The sequence below is a fragment of the Antechinus flavipes genome, chromosome 3 (genome assembly GCF_016432865.1).
Source record: "Antechinus flavipes isolate AdamAnt ecotype Samford, QLD, Australia chromosome 3, AdamAnt_v2, whole genome shotgun sequence".
Taxonomy (NCBI): Eukaryota; Metazoa; Chordata; class Mammalia; order Dasyuromorphia; family Dasyuridae; genus Antechinus; species Antechinus flavipes.
Genome location: NC_067400.1, coordinates 87,100,803 through 87,122,094, shown reverse-complemented (window position 1 = coordinate 87,122,094; position 21,292 = coordinate 87,100,803). Strand labels below are relative to the sequence as shown.

At 33.6% G+C, this 21,292-nt stretch overlaps 1 long non-coding RNA gene across 1 annotated transcript in view; it reads left to right on the top strand.

Annotated features, from left to right (window-relative positions):
* Positions 1-246: 246 nt before the first annotated feature.
* The window catches only part of LOC127553259 (uncharacterized), a 44,446-nt gene continuing 23,400 nt past the window's right edge, over positions 247-21,292 (top strand). The window contains exons 1-2 of the long non-coding RNA XR_007951708.1: positions 247-379; positions 1,229-1,317. This is a non-coding gene — a long non-coding RNA (uncharacterized LOC127553259). The remainder of the gene's footprint in view (positions 380-1,228; positions 1,318-21,292) is intronic.

Below are 21,292 nucleotides of genomic sequence, written 5' to 3'. Positions count from 1 at the left end.
CGGAACTTTCAACACGTGCCACAGAGGCGCTGTTCTCCCATTATTCATCCTGAAAAGCGGCCATTAGCCGCAGCAGAAATCAATAACACGAATGATTATTATTACTCCAAACTGAATGGAATTCAGCTGTCACCGGTTCATGGAGATGGATTCTGAACAAGTCAGAGGCTCCCTGATTGCACAGGGATAAAAATGAGCCCCCATAGAACAGAAAACACAGGTCCTCATTAAGAGATGAGTGTCTGATCCTAATTCAATTTTTAGTGGCTGTTTGGCAGGGAACTGGTAGCATTATGTCATAGACTTGCTTGGTGAAGATTTCTATAAGCAACTAGAAAGTTACTTTATTCGTTTGAGGCTTCTAACACCCTATTGAACTGTAAGTAAAATAACATCACTCAGAAGTTGAATTTAGGTATCTGTTCTGACACTTTCCCTTGACTATAGGGAAACTTTGGGGCTCAAAGGGGACCCCATGGGGAAGTGTTTTGATAGCATATCTCACCTCAAAAAAGTTTACTTGATGGATTTTCTTTGAATATCTGGGGGATCTCTTAAAGGACAATTTTCCTCTCCTTTAAAGGTTTCTGAATTTGTCTAGAGAAAACTGAAGTAAGTCGAGTTAAATTAAAATCTGGAAAAATGTGTTAAAGACAGAAAACAACTTAGGTATATGGTTAAATGGACTTCAAAAATAACAATATAACAATTGCAACCTAGTGCCTAGAATCACCCTTCTTGAAAATGGCAAAGCTATTTTTGGTTATGAGTCTCTCCATAATTTGTATGGATGTGTATTCCTTTAAACACATAGTTGTTGAGACCCCACCAATGTGTTTACTAATTAACCAGAAGACACAGTTAGTTCAAGGTAAAGGCATAAAATAACAGTGAGAAAAATAGCCATAGAAAACCCTTTTCCTCTCTACCTCCTATGCACACACATACCAATTTGGGGTCCGTTTTCCCCACAGAGAGAAATTCTATCCGTGGGAAGAATAGACACAGAGATTACAATAAGAGAATAGATGCAGAGAATATGCTGTCAGAAGATTGTTGTCTGGGAACAGCCCCACAAGGAAAAATGTATGTCTAGGACACATCTTTGATAAGTGTTTACATGTAGCTAGGCTATACCCGGAGGAACAAAGCACATTTCCATTTTCTTCAGGGTCACTAATGCTTTCTGTTATCACCATGCTAATGGATCTTCACCAACTACCATCAGAAACTTCTCCCTATTGGACCTGCACTTGGGGATTTCTGCTCAGCCTGTACCCAAACATCATCATGTGGCTGATGCTAAGTACTGCACAGGTAGGACTCTCCCTCTACTTCTCACTCGGTTTTTTTTTTTTTTTTTTTTTTTAACCTTTTGCCACTTACAGGATTTAAGCCTTGGTTCTTAACTGAAGACCCATTTTATCCCCTTAAAAAAGAAGAGAGCCTCTGACTTTTTAATCTTAGAGAAAAAGGTTAATCAGTCAGTCAATCAATAAACATTCTTTAAGCATATGCTACATGCTAGACACTATGCTAAGTAGGCAAAACACATTCCTTCCCCTCAAGGAGCTTACTGCATAAAGGGAGACGACAATCGAACAAATATATACAAACAAGCTTACAGAGGATAAATAGGAAATAAGTAAAAGGCATTTGAATTAAGAGGGATTAGAAAAAGCTTCTAAACTTTATTCCTCTTAGAAGAGATCATACCTTCATAGCTACAGACATTAGGCTGAGGGAAAAAAAAAGGCTTTTTCCTTTGTAAGGAAAGAGATTTATCATTTCTCAGAATCTTAGCCTCTTTTGGACCATAGAATATACAGCAAGATAATTAGAAATTATAGGCACTTAATTTGTCTGAGATGAATTATGGTCCAGTGTCCTGGACAACTATCTGACTGAGTATTAGAAATTTCTTTGAGTCTTCATTCATCCACTTACAGGAATACAAAAATAAATCACAAAGCAATGGAGGAAGGTCTACGTTTAAAAATATAAATATACATACATATGAATACATATGTACAGACACACAGAAAAGGGCTATAGGTCTGAAATCCCTAAATTTTCTTGAAACCTAGAAGATCCTTAGCTTTTCCATGCAAATGAATGGAAAAGGGAAGGCAAAAAGAGTAAAGGCTGAATGAGGTTCCTAAGAAGCTATGTATCTTCTGTACCTCAAATCCTTTGTTCAAATTTGGTCCTTTTTGTGTCTGTGTAACCAGCAACATGCCTCCCAGGCTACAGAAAGATGCATCATCTTCTTTTCCAAGACTTTCTGTTGAATCAGTAATTTCTGTATTCTTTTTCAAGAATTTTTTTCTTTCCTTGGCCATTTGGCAATGGACCAGTGAAAATTAACTTGCCAATTTTAAATACTGAGCAAATCCCACTATTCTTTCTCTTATTTCTTATTTTAGGGCTTCTGATAGTGAACAGAGAATGTCACTAAATGAATTGATTGGATTCTCTGACTATTTAATTTCAGCTGGGTCCTCTTACCTTTGTAATGATCTTCTTCTGTACTTTAACATTTTACCCTATTTTCTACTTCCAAACATTCCAAACAATTTCTATTCTTCTTAAGCATTGCCATTTCAGAAGATGACCTTGCTCCTTTATTGAAAGGATAAGAACCATAGATTCAAACCTTTCCATATTCTTTAATTAAAGAATTCCTTTTGCATTGTGATGAAGAATTGTTGCCAGTTTTTCCTTTTAGCACCTTTATAGGATCATTGAACATAAGTTGAAGAAATCTCAGTAGTAATATAGATCAAAACATATTTGACAATGTTTCCTTGATAGCTTCCTTGACAAGTGGTCATCCATTCTCCCCTTGAAAAGTCAATAGAGCACAAAGGACTATTGGAGATCTGGTTTTGAATATTGGTTCTAACAACCTGGTACAAAGAAGAGAATATGGACGCTCAAGTTTGAGTCCCTAAGTTCAGATCTGCCTCTGGCATTTACCACAGACATATATCTTCAGGAAAGTTCTTTGGATCTCAAATCTGGACCATATTTTTTTGATCTGTATATAAGACTTTGGCCAATTTTTAGGCGGTAAAGAACAAATATGAGCAGTAAAATATAAGGATGCATGCTATTCAGATTTCATTCTTTCCTTGTCTTTACAAGGGTGAGCCCCTTTCAGATATAAGTGAATCATTCTCTACCCAGTAAAAGATGTAAAATTTGGCTCATTCATACCTTGTAAACAAGAGAAGGTTTGATTAGTTCATTTGCATATGAAAAGGCTAGAAATGCTACTGGGTAGCCAGAAGAGACAATGAATGTGTCCCCTGAGCAAAAATTTCTTCTGTACCTTTTCCCTATCCACTCATTTATTTACATATACCAACAGGAGAGAATTATTTTTTTTCCTTTTTAATTTTAAATAGTATTTTATTTTTTCCAATTACATGTAGAGCTAGTTTTCAATATGCATTTTTATAAGATTTTTGAGTTCCAAATTTTTCTCCCTCTCTTCCCTCCCCCTAGAATTTTTTTTTCAAATGGAGTATTCTATCTTCAAAGCTATGTGTTGCTTATTAAGCAACTTTCCATTTCTGGTTAAGGCCTGGCCTGCAGAGATATAGATTTAGAGATTTTAGACTTAGATTTTCAGTTTTTTAAAAATATTTTATTACATTTTCTTTGATATGACTTCTCAAAAAAAAAAAAAGGAATATTTAAACTAGGAAGCCCATTTAAGAAATGAGTCATTAGTTGGATGGAAGTGGGTAAATAGGAGTGACTGACCAACGCTACTTACCCACAGAATCAAGCAAAATGAAAAGGTTATACAAGATAATTTCTGAGTTCTCTTCCAACTTCAGGCCTATATTTCTTTATGAAAATTGAATGATATTGGACAAATTACTTAATCTCTCCAACTTCTAGTTTCCTCATTAGTAAAATGAGCATGATATTATTTATGCTACATATGTCATAGGATTATTATTAAGAAATCCTTTGAAGACCTAAAAGCATTTTAGAAATGAAATCATTATTACCTCCTAAAGAGGCTCATTCAACTTTTGGATAATTCTAATGATTTTAAAGTTTTTATATTGAGTCAATACCCATTTTTCTTCCCTCCTTAGATCCAAACAGGAAAAGTCTTATCTGGCTTCTCTATTACAACTTTTAAGAAATCCGAAATCTGTCTTATGAAACCTGTGCCATTAGGTGGTACAGTGGATAGAGCATCAGCCCTGAAGTCAGGAGGACCTGAGTTCAAATCTGCTCTCAGACACCTAACACTTCTTAGTTGTGTGACCCTGGGCAAATTATTTAACCCTAATTGCCTTAGCCCCCCCCCCCCCAATCTGAATATAGTTTCATGTCCTATTCAAGTCTTTTTTCCTCTTATCTTAAACATTCAAAGTTCTTTGAACTGATTCTCAAGTGACATAACCTCCTATCCTTTCAATATTGTAACTGCCCTTTTCTGAAAATATTCCATAAACTGAACACAGTTCTTCCTACATGACTTGAGTATGACAGAATATTATCACCTTAATTTTTTTCCTGAATTCTCTGCTTCTATTCACACTGTCAAAAATACTGTTAGCTTTTATTTTTAACTATTGTAGATTTTTGTTTTTGTTTTTGTTTTTTAGCTTTTTTGATTGCCTTAGTTTAGGGTTAGACCTTAGGGTTTCATTAGGGACATTGGTGTCCAACCTACTATCATCTAAGAGAGAAGCCTGTCTGTCATTGACCTAAATAAACACAAGGACATTACCTGAATCTGAAGGAGAATGAGAAGGCAGTGGATGGCTACAGGAAGAAAGGGAGAGAAGAACAAGAAAGAAGATGGATTTCAGTCAGAGAAGAGGGATAAAAAGCTGATAGAAGGCAGGAAATGTTGTTAGAGAGGAACACATAATACAGCAATAAAACAGAAAGAAGGCAGCTCCTGCTGAGAAACAGAGAGGGTGCCTATTCAGAGGAAATAGCTTCATCAGATGTCAATCCAATGAGCAAGGAAGGAGGAAGAGGGAGAAATAAGAGAATTAAAGGGAGGACAAAGAGGAAGACAGCAAGCTCGATATAAAATTATATGACTAAGCCCTTTAAGAAAAAGAAATACAGGTGGGTGAGAATCCTAGTTCTTGAGATGAAGAGAAAGAGCAAAAAGAAAGTGATTTATGTGGGAAGAGAAAGAGGGCATTCAAAAGAAGCCATGAATGACTAATTAAATCCATACCAATATGATAAATAGCATAACTGAAAATAAGAACATGTAATATAAGTAGTAGAAAATTACTGAAGACCAGAAACAATCTGAGTAAAGCCCTTACTCTGCTACTATAATTAAGGACATTGACCTAGATTGATTTGGTTAAATTAATTATTGATTAATGAAAAATATTATTAAGTGTCTCTATGTAGTAGAGGATGCACAGCAAAGTAGATAAAATGATAAACTTGGGGTGAGGAAGACTTGGCTTTTTATCCAACCTTTGACATTTAAGTATTAGCTATGCGAACCTGGATGAGTCACATAATCTTTATGCCTTAGGAAGATAACTAGAATTGATTTATTGAGCTATAGACCATTTAATTCTCTGTTGGTGAAGGACATTGAGGATAAACAAGGCACAATTTCATAATGCCTTAGCTCTTGCCAAAAGTTCCATCTCAGTTAGACATGCTTTTTTGTATTCTATAATTATGTCTAGAAAACCATTAGTACAAAATTCCTATACCAATTGCTATGCGGAGAAGAAGAAATGAAGAGGAAAAGAAAGGCAATAAATAGGTGTTACTGGGGATAGAGTCCTGGAACTGGAATCAGGAAGACTTGAGTTCAAATCCAACTTCTGATTTACTAGTAATAGACTTCCTTACCTATTGTTAAACATTTATGCCCAGACTTGATAATTGAGCTCAATTCCTCTAGTTCCAGGTCCAGTATGTTTTCCACTGCACTATGCCTTCACCTAACTGATGGCTCATATGGTTCAGTTATAATGAATATATCCCTCATACCTATTCTTACCTAAAATGGTAACTGGCTCAGTCTTATCCTTCGATGTCCCTTAAAAAGAATCTTGGAATTTGCCATGAGACAGTAACCTTGGCCATAGTAAAAGGGAAAAAAAAAAATGTAAAAGAAACTGCTTATAGCCAGTAGAGTATTGTTTGATCCAATATCAATGAATCACTATAATAACTTGTCCTGATAAGGTTATCTCAGCCATAGTAGATTTAAAGATGTTTTGTTCTTCAGTATCAAATTATCTGTAATCATGATAACATTAGTGTAATAGAAATCAACTTAACTTAAATCTTTTAAAGGTTTTTTTATTCATTCCTCTAGTTACTTCCTCCAGGAATGCGGAGTACAATGTGTATGCATTGGCTGATTATGATATGAGTTTTTGTGGCCAATACTATTACCTCTCTACATACACATCATCTACCTAGCGCCAGGACAACCTTCTAATGATAAGCCTGTGCTCTCCTTCCCAAGCTAGGGCTCAGAGGATAAGCATAAAACTCAACTTATTCAAAACCTTTTGAACTTAATGAAACTAAACATGGATTTTGTCTTTTGTTAGGACAGTCTTTGAAAACTCAGGATCCCCCTCATGCTATACAAAGAGGTCACAGTAAAATCATTACAGTTGTCACTTCATTAATTGGGTTCCTTCCAATGATGCAGTTCACAACTCATCCATGCTTACTTTTCCCAAACATTCGCTACAAAAAATCTTGCCAACCCTATAGAAGCCTTCTTCAATTTTGCCCAGTGTTATGAGAGTATCTTTGGAGTATTCTGGCTTCCCAAATGCATTTTTTTGCTTTTGCCACCAGTACATCTTCTTTTTCTGTTGTGTAATTCTTTGATATCATCCTTTATTTTTATTCTTAAAAGTTCTATATTGATTATATATTTCATTCTTCTTGCCACATACACCATGTAAGTATTTGCTGTTTCCTGAAAGGAACCATATCTTCTCTTCTTTTTTTTTTTCTAGTCAGAGATCAGCTCATTGTTCATCTATATTATTTCTGTAGATATATCTTTATGTATATACTACTGGACAAGATCTTTAGGGTATCTTTTCAGATACATTTTGACATCTAGGCAATATACATTCTCCATCCATTTGATCATTCCTGTGTGTATGATGAGATTAAACTCTTTTTATTGATGAGAAATACCTTCCAGAAAATTCTCATATTCTCTCTCTCTCTCTCTCTCTCTCTCTCTCTCTCTCTCTCTCTCTCTCTCTCTCTCTCCTTGCAGCATCTGGAAAACCTCATCATTTATAAGAAATCCTTTTTGGACCTATACTTTACACTGGATCTCCTCCATCATCACAGTGACAAACACTTGTTGCTAGCATATATTTTGCTATTTTATTGTTCATATAACGTTCATTCTCAGTGTCAATGAACACAATTATTTCCATTATATTTTCCAAGCAATCTTGAATTAGCTTGATAGATACAGATGGATAGGAGACACTTTATAGTAAAAGAATATGTACAGTATTACCTTGTCTTACCTAGGTAAATGTTTTTCCGTAATTGATAACAAGCACAAAGGAATCTTATATTTCTTGAACTTTCCAGTAAATTTTCACAAAGGAAAATAATTCATAGTTAAATATTCATAAATGTCTGTTTGCCCTCTACTTGATATCCTCAATGAATATTCCCTCAATTTATGAATAGATGACTTTCATGATGGTCTTCTAGATAGAAGAGTAGGCATATAAGTCAGTTGTTATTTATTTGTTCATGGTTGCCTTTTTTGGGTAACCATTATCTTTGAAATCTTCCTTCCATTAGATACCTTGTAAATAAGTCCCTCAATTGTATCACTATTTCTGATCTATTTATTTATGTATGTGTGTATGTGTATCCTTTGTATATATTCAATTCAATCTGAATACTTTTCTTCTCTTTGTTCTCTTTAGTGTTTTCTGTTCTTTCTGTAAATATCCCAAGAATTGTGATATTAGGGTGCAGTTCTAGTGGTTCCACTATCCTTGATGGAAAAAAAAAAACTTCTTGTAATTTTTTTTGCAAATCTTTTTTTTGCCTGTGTTTGTAGACATTTGTGCATTTTTATCTTTGAATGCCATGAAGATGACCTTGTTTAGCTGGATTTCTTGCCAAACTTTCTTTAGACTGCTTTTACTTTCCACTGCTTCTCTTTGCCTTATGAGATCATATTGCTCATAATCATCCATCATCTTTTTTTTTGTAAGATTCTAATCTGATATTACCTTAGGCAATCATCTTTCTCCATTTATCAAGAAAATCAAATGTTTGATATCTAAGGTATTTTCTGGGTTATTTTGATCTCCTTGTCATAGTATTTAATTTCCATGTGTTAAACTTCTGAATAACATTTTTATAGTTAATGTGGATGTGATTTCTGCTGCCCATTTCTAATTTTGGATTTTCAATAAATTGTTGAAATAATTCAAGCTTAAATATTCTTAATTTTGTACTATATATTTTTCTCAATATTGCTCTTCCTTTTTGTTTATTATACATTCTGATATTAACTCTGATGAGTCAATGGTCTGACTGTACATAGACAGTTGACTCAGGGATAACACCCACTTGCATAATAAGTCTTTTCCTGTCTGTTAAAATATAGTCACAACGAATAGTTATATGCAAGAAAAACTAAGTACAAAAAAGAACACACCAAAAAGAATTACCTTAAAAAATTAAACATATAAATTAACAAAATAGCAAATAAAGATTATAAAGAATCCGAACTCAGAAAAAGAAATTAAGCTAGCTAAAAAAGAATCACTAGAGCAAAAAAAAAATAAGCTTCTGACCCTGATGGATTTTCAAGAAGAGTTTATCAAACTTTTAAAGAACAGTTAATACTTTTGCTATTAATACTTTTGCTACACAAATTATTCTAAAATATTAGGACAAAAACACTGTATGAAACTCATTTTGTGACAAAATATATTGTTCTAGTATATAAGTTAAGGAAGGATTAAACACAAATGGAGAACAACAGACTAATATCATTAAGGAATAGCAATGAAAAATTTTTAATTAAAATCTTGCAAAACATAGATGTTTATTCCATAAATCACTCATCACAATCAGTTTGAATTTATATCAGGGATGCAACAAACGTTAGGAAACGTTAGGAAAATAATCAACATAATTATTCATATTAAAATAAAACTACCCCAAATCACATTATTATCTCAATATATGCAGAAAAAAATTTGATAAAGTACAACACTCATTTGTGTTAAAAACCCTAAAAATGTATTGTCACAGGTTATTTTTACACACTAAAAACCAAAAGTAACCATCATATGCAATGGCATACTAGAAACTTTTAAAATAAATATGGTGGTAATAGAAGAATGCCTTTTATTCCTATTATTATTCAATATAGTTTTAAAAATTTTAGTAACAGCAATAATACAAGAAAAAGAAATTAAAGACTTGAAAACAAAGAGAAGACAAAATTATACCAATTGGTTGGTGAGATAATAGATTTAGCAAAGATGCAGCCTATGAGATAAAAATCACAAAATAGCATCTCTATATATTTCTGACAAAATCCAAGAGACAATAATAGAAATAACTATAGAAATAGCTACTCAAAATAACCACACAATGCATAAAACATCTGGGCATCAATTTGCCAAATAACAATCAACACTTCTATAGATTCAATTCCATAATATACATAAAGAAACAAGGAACAAATTTAATAGCTAGAGAAATATTCAGTGCTCATGGCCGGGTGTTTCAGAGTTGGATAGAATAATAACATCATTAAGAAGAAAAAAGAATCTACAATATCAAGGGAAAATATGAAAAATGAATGAAGGGGTATTAGAACTTCTATACCTAAAATTATTATAATAAAGCTTCTACTTCAAAAACTATTTGGTACTGGTTAAAAAAATAGAAAATTAGATTAATAGACCAGACTGGACAAGGGAGATTCAGAAATAATAATACTCAATAATCTACTATTTGATAAATCCTAAAATATAAATTACCTAGAAAAGAATTCTATATTTGATAAGTAATTCTGGGAAAATTGGAAAGAAGCATGATTGAATTTAAAATAATATCTTATACCATATTTCACAATAAATTCAAAATGTATGTGTGACCTGAATATTAAAACCCATACCATTAAAAAAGAAGAGAAGCATATCATATATATTTTCTAGTTATGAATAGATGAATTCCTAACCAAAATATAGAAACAACTACAAAAGATAAAATACAAAATTTTGATTACATTAAATTGAAAAACTTCTATGTGTATAAAACAAATTAATACATCTAGTACAAGAGAAGTAGTTGAATAGGAAAAAATATTTGTATTAAATATCTCTGATAGGAACTTAGTATTCAAATTATATAGGTAAGTAACATAAATACATTAGATTAAAAACAATTCCTCAATATATAAGAGATCAAAGGATATGAATAATCTGTTAAATAAAAATTATTATGGGAAAGAATATTTTAAATCACTAATGAGAAGAAAAAGACTAATCGAATAACCCAGAAGTTTGACCTTGTACTCATAAAATTGGCAGAAGAAAATAAATGGGAATCATCATTATGGAAGGGGTTGTTGGTAGAATCATGAATTAGTACAACTATTCTAGAACACAATGATAAATTATGTAAATTGTCTAAAATAGTTATGTCAGATTTGAACTCAGTTCCTAACTCAAAATCTGGCACTGTCTAGAGATAGCTGGATGACACAGTGGATATAGTGTCATATCTGGAATCGGATAATACAGAATGGTCATGTGCTAAAAGATCTGGCTGAAAGTTGAAATATTTGGCAACTAGAAACCCAAATGAGTGAGTCATGCCCTTGATTATTAGACAAAGTTGCCAAAAAATTGCCTTTTTTCTCTTGTGCCTCAATTATCAGAAAATGACACATGGAAAACTCAAGGCATGGCCAGGTGCATCCTTGGCCTACACTTGCCAAAAGATGGATTTCAAACCAATTTTTGTCAGATTTCCTCCCTACTATTTAAAATATTTTTATTTTTGCCCAAAACAAAACAAAACAAAATACCCTCTGATTGATGACTTGTAAAAAAAAATTATTTTTGTTGTTTCTAAGTCAAGACAAAAACAAGTAGCTGTGACTTTTTGTTTGATATGAAATCTTGGAAGCTATTAGGAGCCATTTTGAAGGTGTAACTCAGTGATTTATGCGGGCAAAGACCTGCAACGAGTACATTATTGGACATTTGGGTTTATCCTGACTACTAATAGAGTTCCTTATTTTATTATGAGGAGGAAAAAAAAAAAACAATGAAGTCATCCCTTTTCCTGGAATAGCATTTGAAATTCATAGTTTTCAAAATGAATATCAAGGGGAGTAAAGCTCAGAATCATGAATTTCTTTTTAAAAGTTTACAAATCTTTTTTCTCTCAGTGATCCTGTGACAAAACTATTAAGAATATTTCTCTTTTTCTTTTACAAATGAGGAAATTAAGTGATTTCCATGAGGTTACAGAACTTGCAAATATATCATAAAAGACATATGGAGAATTTTAACTCATTGGTTTTATAAATCTTTGTTCTGCTAGGCATAAAGTCATAAGTCTCTGTTGTCCTTTCCCCTTAGTTCCAGTGTCACCTCTTCCTTGATTCTTGTATTCATTAGTTCTTCTTCACACTTCTAACTCATATAGCACTTGATTTACAACACTTATGTACCTTTTGATCTCATAGATATTGAGGTTATACTATCTATGACTGTGAGCTCCATGAAGACAAGAAAAGAAATTTCTCTAATCTTAATACAGTCTTGCACATAGTAGGGACTTTGTATTTCTTTTTTTTTTCTTTTTTTCTTTTTTTGAGTTTATTATGATTTTATTTTATTTTTTATTTTATTTTATTTTATTTTTTTATTTTTTTGACTTTGTATTTCTAATAGTTGACTATCACCAGTCTTAGAAACAATTTCTAAAACTCTTTAGATCTTCAAAAATCTCTTTTCTGGAAAATTGTACATCTTCTTACAGATGTTTTCCTACTTCTTTTTTTTTTTTAAGACTGGTTTTTTCTAACTTGCCCAGGCTAAGAAGTACAACAGACAGTCATTGTTGAAATTCTAATATTGATTGATATGTTGGTCTGCTCCATTTTTCTAACTTGCACTAGTCTTCCTCTCCTTGGGCAGCCTCTGATGGTCTTGCATTCCTTCAGGGTTGAGGAGGGGGAGTGGGAGCTTGTTTCTTCCTCCCTCCCTCTCTCCCTCTCTCTTCCTCCTTTCCTTTTTCCCTTCCTCCCTCTCTTCCTTCCTCCCTTCTTTCCTTCCTTCCTTTCTCCCTTCCTTCCTCCCTTTCTCTCTTTCTTTTTCAAGGCATCTTGTATGCTTATATTTTTAAAATTATTATTAAAGCTTTTTATTTACAAAGCATATGAATGGGTAATTTTTTCTGCATTGACCCTTGTTCCAAATTTTCCCCTTTTTCCCCCCACCTTCTCCCCTAGCTGGCAGGTGGTATAATACATGTTAAATCCAATATATGTATACATATTTATACAGTTATCTTGTTGCACAAGAAAAATCAGATCAAGAAGGAAGAAAAAGAAAAACTGGGAAAGAAAACAAAATGCAAGCAAATAACAACAGAGAAAATGAGAATGCTATGTTGTGTTCAATATGCTGGTTCTCTCTTTGGGTGTAAATGGCTCTCTTCATCACTGTAGAAGTGCAACTGGTTTGAATCATCTCAATGTTGAAGAAAGCCATGTCCATCAGAATTGATCATCATATAGTCTTCTTGTTGCTGTGTATAATGATCTCCTAGTCCTGCTCACTTCACTAAGCATCAGTTCATATAAGTCTCTCCAAGACTCTCTGAAATCATCCTGCTGTTTGTTTCTTATAGAACAATAATATTCTGTAACATTTATATACCATAATTTATTCAGCCATTCTCCAATTGATGGGCATCCACTCGGTTTCCAATTTTTTGCCACTACAAAGAGAGCTGCCACAAATAATTTCGCAGATATGGGTCCCTTTTCCTCCTTTAAGATCTCTTTAGGATATAATCCCAGGAGAAACACTGTGTGGATCAAAGGGTATGCACAGTTTGATAACTTTTTGAACATAGTTCCAAACTGTTCTCCAGAATGATTGGATTCATTCTCAGTTCCACCAACAATGTATCAAAGTCCCAGTATTCCCACATTCCCTCCATTATTCGTCATTATCTTTTCCTGTCATCTTAGCCATTCTGACAGTGATAGGTCAGAGTTGTCTTAATTTTCATTTCTCTGATCAATAGCGATTTGGAGAATCTTTTCATGTGGCTACAAATAGTTTCAATTTCTTCATCTGAAAATGTCTGTTCATATTCCTTGACCATTTATCAATTGGACAATAGCTTGATTTCTTATAAATTTAAGTCACTTATCTATATATTTTAGAAATGAAGCCTTAATCAGATCCTTTGATTGTAAAAATGTTTTCCCAGTTTGTTGCTTCCCTTCTAATCTTGTCTGCATTAATTTTGTTTGTACAAAACCTTTTTAACTTAATATAATCAAAATTATCTATTTTATGATCAATAATTCTTCTTTGGTCAATATTTGGTTAATATGATCAATAATTCTTTTTTGGTCACAAATTCCTTGCTCCTCCACAAATCTTAGAGGTAAACTATCCTATGCTCTTTTAATTTGTTTATAATCTCATCCTTAATGAACCTATTTCAACCTTATCTTGGTATATGGTGGTAGGTGTGGGTTTATGCCTACTTTCTGCTATACTAGTTTCCAGTTTTTCCCAGTTTTTGTCAAATAGTGAATTCTTATCCCAAAAGCTGGGACCTTTGGGTTTGTCAAATACTAGATTGTTATAGTCATTGGCTATTTTATTCTGTGAACCTAACTTATTCCACTTATCAACTTCTCTATTTCTTAGCCAGTACCAAATGGTTTTGATGACCACTGCTTTATGACCACAGTTTTGACCACAGTTTTAGATCTGGTACAGCTAGGCCACCTTCATTTACTTTTCTCTAAATTAATTCCTTTGAAGTTCTTGACCTTTTGTTCTTCCAGATGAATTTTGTTGTTATTTTTTCTAGTTCAGTAAAATAGTTTCTTGGGAGTTTGATTGGTATAGCATTAAATAAATAGATTAGTTTAGCAAGTATTGTCATCTTTATTATGTTCGCTTGACCCATCCACTAGCACTTGATATTTTTCCAGTTGCTTAGATCTGACTTTATTTGTGTGGAAAGTGTTTTGTAGTTTTGCTTATATAGTTCCTGACTTTCTCTTGAAAGATAAATCCCCAAATATTTTATATTATCAACAGTTATTTAAATGGAATTTCTCCTTGTATCTCTTGTTGTTGGATTTTGTTAGTGATGTATAAAAATGCTGATGATTTATGTAGGTTTATTTTGTATCCTGCAACTTTGCTAAAGTTGTAGATTATTTCTAACAACTTTTTAGTTGATTCTCTGGGGTTCTCTAAGTGTGCCATCCTATCATCTGCAAAGATTGAAAATTTGATTTCCTCATTACCTAGTCTAATTCCTTTAATTTCTTTTTCTTTTCTTATTGCCAAGGCTAGCATTTCTAATATAATATTGAATAGCAATAGTGATAGTGGACAACCTTGTTTCACCCCTGATCTTATTGGGAATGATTCTAGTTTATCCCCATTACATATGATGCTTGCTGATGATTTTAAATAGATGCTACTGACTATTTTAAGGAAAAGTCTATTTATTCCTATACTCTCTAATGTTTTTAATAGGAATGGATGATGGAGTTTATCAAATGCTTTTTCTGCATTTATTGACATAATGATATGATTTTTGTTAGTTTGGTTATTGATATAGTTAATTATGCTAATAGTTTTCTTAATATTGAACCAGCCCTGCATTCCTGGTATAAATCCTAATTGGTCATGGTGTATTATCCTGGGGTTGATTTTCTGTAATCTCTTTGCTAATATTTTATTTAAGATTTTTATATCAAGATTCATTAGGGAGATTGGTTTATAATTTTTTTTCTCTGTTTTCATCCTACCTGGTTTAGGCATCAGTACCATGTTTGTGTCATAAAAGGAATTAGGTAGGAGTCCTTCATTCCCTAATTTTTTCAAATAGTTTATATAGTATCGGAGTTAATTGTTCTTTAAATGTTTGGTAGAATTTACATGTAAATCCATCTGGTCCTGGGGATTTTTTCTTAGGGAGTTGATTAATAGCTTGTTCTATTTCTTTTTCTAAAATGGGACTATTTAAGTAATTTATTTCTTCTTCTGTTAATCTGGGCAATCTTTATTTTTGTAGGTATTCCTCAGTTTCACTTAGGTTATCAAATTTATTGTCATAAAGTTGGGCAAAGTAACTCCTGACAATTGTTCTAGTTTCCTCTTCATTGGTGCATAGTTCTCCTTTTTTATTTTTGAGACTAACAATTTGATTTTCCTCTTTCCTTTTTCTAATCAAATTTACTAAAGGTTAATCTATTTTGTTGGTTTTTTCATAAAACCAACTTTTAGTTTTATTTATTAATTCAATAGTTTTTTTTTTTTTACTTTCCAATTTTTTTTGATCTCTCCTTTTATTTTTAGAATTTCAAGTTTGGAATTTGATTGGGGGTTTTTAATTTGTTCTTTTTCTAGCTTTTTTAGTAGCAAGCTTACTTTATAGACCTTCTCTTTCTCTGTTTTATGCAAGTAAGCATTTAGAGATATAAAAATTTCCCTAATAACTGCTTTGGCTGCATCCCACAAATTTTGGTATATCGTCTCATTATTGTCATTCTCTTGGATGAAATTATTGTGTCTATGATTTGCTGTTTCACCCATTCATTCTTTAGGAGGAGATTAGTTTCCAATTTATTTTTGTTCTATTTTCCTCTGGAGTTTTATTGAATGTAATTTTTATTGCATCTGAAAAAAAGCATTTACTATTTCTGCTTTTCTGCATTTGATTTTGACATCTTTATGTCCGAATATATGGTCAATTTTTGTATAAGTTCCATGAACTGCCAAGAAGAAAGTATACTTCTTTCTGTCTCCATTCAATTTTTTTCCAATGATCTATCATATTTAGTTTTTCTAGTATTCTATTTACCTCTTTAACTTCTTTCTTATTTATTTTGTGGTTTGATTTATCTAGTTCTGAGTGCAAAGTTGAGATCTCCCACGATAATAGTTTTGTTGTCTATTTCTTCTTGCAACTCTCTTAACTTCTCCTTTAGGAATTTAGATACTTTAGATACGTGGTGCATATGTGTTTAATATTGATATTGCTTCATTATCTATGATACCCTTTAGCTAGATATAGTTTCCTTCCTTATCTCTTTAAATTAGATCAATTTTTGTTTTTGCTTGATCTGAGATCAGGATGGCTACTCCTGCTTTTTTGACTTCACCTGGAGCATAAAAGATTCTGCTCCAGCCTTTTACCTTTACTCTGTATGTATTGCTCAGCTTTAAATGTGTTTCTTGTAAACAACATATTGTAGGATTCTGGCTTTTAATCCAGTTTGCTATCCACTTATGTTTTATGGGAAAGTTCATCCCATTCACATTCACAGTTAAAACTACGAATTCTGTATTTCCTGCCATCTTATTAACCCCAAGTTATACTTTTTTTCCCTTTCCCCTCCTCTCCAGTATTTTATTTATAAGCACGAATTGCCTCAAGTAGTTCTCCCCATTTAGAGACCCTCCCCTTTTCTTATACCTTTCCCCTATTATTTCTCTTTTCCCTTCTATTTAGCCTACCTCTTCCCTTTTCCTCTTTCCCCTCCCACTTTTCTATAAGATGAGAGATATTTCTCGGTGAAACCAAATATATCTAATATTCTTTCTTTGGGCAAAATCTGATGAGAGTAAGATTCACACAATATCTGTCACCTTCCCATCTTTCAATTACAATATGTTTTCTTTGCCTCTTCCTGAGATGTAATTTCTTTCATTTTACCTCCACTTTCTCCCTTTTTTCTGTTAATCCCCTTTCCATCTCTAGTTTTTTTATAGTATAACAGTAAAATCAGATTATACATGTACTCTCAATGTATACAAAATATAGTTCTCAAAGAGTTTTTTTTTCTTTTTACCTTTTTATACTTTTCTTGAGTTCTATATTTGAAGGTCAATTTTTTTGATTAGCTCTGGTCTTTTCATCAAAAATGAGTAGAACTCACCAGTTTCATTGAATGTCTATCTTCTCTGAAAGAAAATGCTCAGTTTAGCAGGGTAATTTATTCTTGGCTGCATTCCAAGTTCCTTGCCTTTTGGAATACCAAATTTCATGTCCTTTGATCCTTAAAGTGGAAGTTGCTATGTCCTGAGTAATCCTTTTTGTGGCTCCTCAGGATTTGAATTGTTTCTTTCTGGCTGCTTGTAATATTTTTTCTTTGGCCCAGATAGGTTTCAAATTTAGCCACAATACTCCTTGGGGTTTTAATTTTGGGGTCTTTTTTAGGAGGCTTTTGGTGAATTCTTTCAATGGTCATTTACCTTCTGATTCTATGATATCCAGGCAGTTCTCTTTGTTTTTTTTCCCCATCATGTATTTCAAGGAGTTCCAATAAACCTTAGATTTTTTCTCTTAGATCTATTTTTCAGATCAGCTGTTTTTCCAATTAGGTATTTAACACTTTTTTCCTATTTTTTTCATTTTTTTAAAATTTTACTTGACTGATCCGTGTTGTCTTAATCAGTCATTCATTTCCATTTGTTCAGTTCTGAATTTTAGTGAATTATTTTCTTCATTTACTTTTTTTACTTCTTTTTGCATTTGTCCAATTGAATTTTTAAAAGAGTTGTTTTGTTCTATGGAATTTTTTTCCATTTCACAAATTCTGTTTTTTAGGGAGTTATTTTCTTTTTTATTTTCACAATTTCTGGTTTTTAAGGAATTATTTTCTTTTTCTGTTTCACAAATTTTGTTTTCATGGGAGTTGCTTTCTTTTTCCATTTTTATCAAATCTATCTTTCAATGAGTTATATGCCTTTTCCAAACCCTTTTGCAAAGTCTTCCTTTCCTTTTCCCATTCTTCTTCTAGGTCTCTTTTAAGATCCATTTTAATTTCTTCTAAGAGAGCCTTGTGTGATGGGGATCAGATTATAACACCCTTTGGGGTTTCATCTGGAAGCCATCTGTCTTTAATCCCCTCAGGGTTTGAAATCTGTTCTTCTTTTTCACCGTAAAAACTATCTATACCTTTTTACTCATAAAAAAAAAAAAAAAAAAAAAAAAGTTAAGGTCTGCCTTTAAGGCGGGGGAGATTTTCCCAGAAATGGCTGTGCTGGGTCAGTGCTGATTCACTCCCAGTGCTAGATGGGCATGGCCAGGTCCCCTGAGATTCTGGTGTTTTAGGGTTCACTATTTACCTTTTGTGTTTGTGTTGGATGTTTTATAATTTCTCTGCCCATCTATTGGCTTGCAGCCAGGGCAGAATGTCCAGTGCTGCCTTAGATTCCTGTAGATTCTTCCCTGTTAATTCTCTGTCACACAGAGTCTGCACTGCCCCTTGGAGTCAGCAACCCCTGGGGAGTCCACACTGCCCCAGGACTCTGTGTTGTCTGTGCTGGTGTTTGTGCTCAGCTGTTTGTGCTTCGCTGCCTCCCTCTCATTTCCAATTGAAATCGACCTTTTTGGCAATCTTCAAAATTATCTTCTGCTGATAATTTGTTGCACTCCCAATATTTGTGGGATCTGGTGGTCCAGAGCTAATTCAGAGGCTGGATTTTGTAATTAGTGTAAGGGTTGTAGAGAAGGTCAGAGAGAAACGTATATCTTCTCCTTCATATTGGCTCCATCCCCTACTCTCTCTGGGTTATTTATTCTCATAGTCATCAGTGTCCATCATTGAAATAATCTTAACTATCTGATCACTTCATCCTTGAAATCTGAAATGAATTAAGGCAGAAAAAGAAATAGAATAACATATAGTCAGTCAACATAACACATTAACCACTCCCTCAACAACCTGTGACCTTGTTGGACCACTTCAGTAAGACTTACTATAGTTGTTATCATTCAAGTTGTCTCCTCCAGGAGAGATCTTTGAAGACAAGGATTGGATTTGTCTTTTTATAAGTATCCCCAACACTGAGAACATTTCCTGGTATTTAGTAAATGCTTTTACTTTAGCTGCTATTATATTTTTCAGACTCTTTCAGGGTCCTGTTTGGGGTTTCTTGGCAAAGATAAAAAATTGGTTTGCCATTTCTTTTTCCAGCTCATTTTATACGTGAGAAAACTGAGGCAAATTGAGTTAAGTGGCTAAAGTCATAGTATCTGAGGCTAGATTTGAACTCATGAGAATCATTCTTGTTGATACCAAGCCCAGTGCTCTCTCCACTGTGCCACCTAGCTTAGCTAAATAAGTTAGACTTTAATAATACCCCAATATAAGATACTTTAGAATGATTAACTAAAATTAACCAAAAAGAAAGGGCTATAGGCAAGGAACAAAAACTGTTTATCTAGTGCCAGATATTGCATTTGGGAAGAAACACTGAGAGCATCTCCTAATCACTGATCCCATTACCTTCAATTACCCCAAAAAGTCAATTTTTCATTCATACTCTGAGAACTTTGTGAAGCAAACCAGTAGAATTCCCATCTTCCTGGGTTAAGGGGTAGAACTAACAAACAGAAATTTTAAGGGACAGGGTTTCAAAATGATATGATATCCTATAAAATCTAATCTGCTTCTCAATAACCTTCATCATCTGCAGCCTATTACACCTAACAATATTTACTCGGCAAATGTTTATTTTTCTAATTTATTTTTTTAAGGAAACACCCAAATAATTATGCTGAAAGGATGTTGATTCAGACTGAATTTCCCCGGGGGAGCTAATTTAACAGCAGCTCTGATCCCTCCAGAAAATTTGAATGGGAGAGATGGGGACATTAGTACATGTTTAGGATTACTTGGTTTCCGGACTTCTCTTTTTCTTCTTTTTATGAAGTTGTTTTGGTTTTTAGGAAAAAAAGATACATTTTTATGTGTATATTGTGAGGGAGAGGATAAGGTAGAGATGGGGGAAGGGGAGAAAGAGGGAGAGGTAAAAAGAAAAGGAGACACAGATGGGGAGGGAAGGAGGAGGGGAGAGAGTGACACAGAAAGAGAGAGACAGGGACAGCCAGACAGACATACAGAGACAGACAGACAGAGAAACAGAGGGACAGAGACAGAGAGAGCACATGAACACACCCTCATTGAGATTTGCCAGAGAGCTGCTCCCTTCCTTTTCCTTCAGCCCAAGATCCAGTTTCAGCTTTCTCTACCTACTCAGCAAAGCTGAGCTCATACAGACCTGTTCCCTTCCTTTCTTTCCCTTTCGTCCAGGAAGACTCTATTGTCCATTCATTCTAGCTCCTTGGTATTGAAGCCCAATTATTTCCTAGCCTTCCTTTTGCACACTAGGGATGGGGTTCATAGAGACTACTTCTATTGCTATATTCTTTCTCCCTCCTCACAAACCACTTAAGTGACTTATTCTTCTAGCTCACCATAAGTCAAGAGCCAGTATTTCTGCCAGGGTGGTCTGTATGACCTAGCTGAAAGCATGAATGTTAGTTTAGGACTAGAACAAATTGGTTTTTGCTAGAATCACTATAGGTCTTTTAATTATGTTCTGGCCATTTCTACTGTAAATATAAGGATTCCTGTTTCTTATCCTTTAAGCTAATGAGTTCAATTAGAAGCTCCAAGTGCTTATGGTGGTCAGTATGTGTGCTTGGAAACCACTAATGTTTTCTATGAATTAATTACCAAAAAAATGGATGCTAAAATTATTTCAAAACAGGGAAGCCCAGATTTGACATTTCACTGCATAGATCTAACATGTCCATAGTTTGCCAGCAACAACAGCCATATTAGCAGCTTTGTTAATCTGATTAATAGCAGAAAGTTTCAAACCCTGATGACCTACCTTTCATAATCACTGCTAATCCATCAGAAACTATTTTGATGTAGTAAAATTAACTTCAAGCTTAATTTATAGGGGAAAAGTTATTGAATATTGGGGAAAAGATTGAAGAAGGTTTCTGGGTATTTTCATTCAAGTGGTCATTTAGCTGATGGCAGAGAGGATAGCATTGCTGCCCTTGGTAAAAGTAACACCTGTGTTCTAATCCTGATTAAGACACTTAACTGGTGATCCTAAATGAGTTTCAGGTTCTTCATTGGCCTCCAAGGTTTCTATTTTTACAAGGAATCATGAGAGCAGATTAAATGCCTACTCCAATGAAAAAAGGGCTAAAC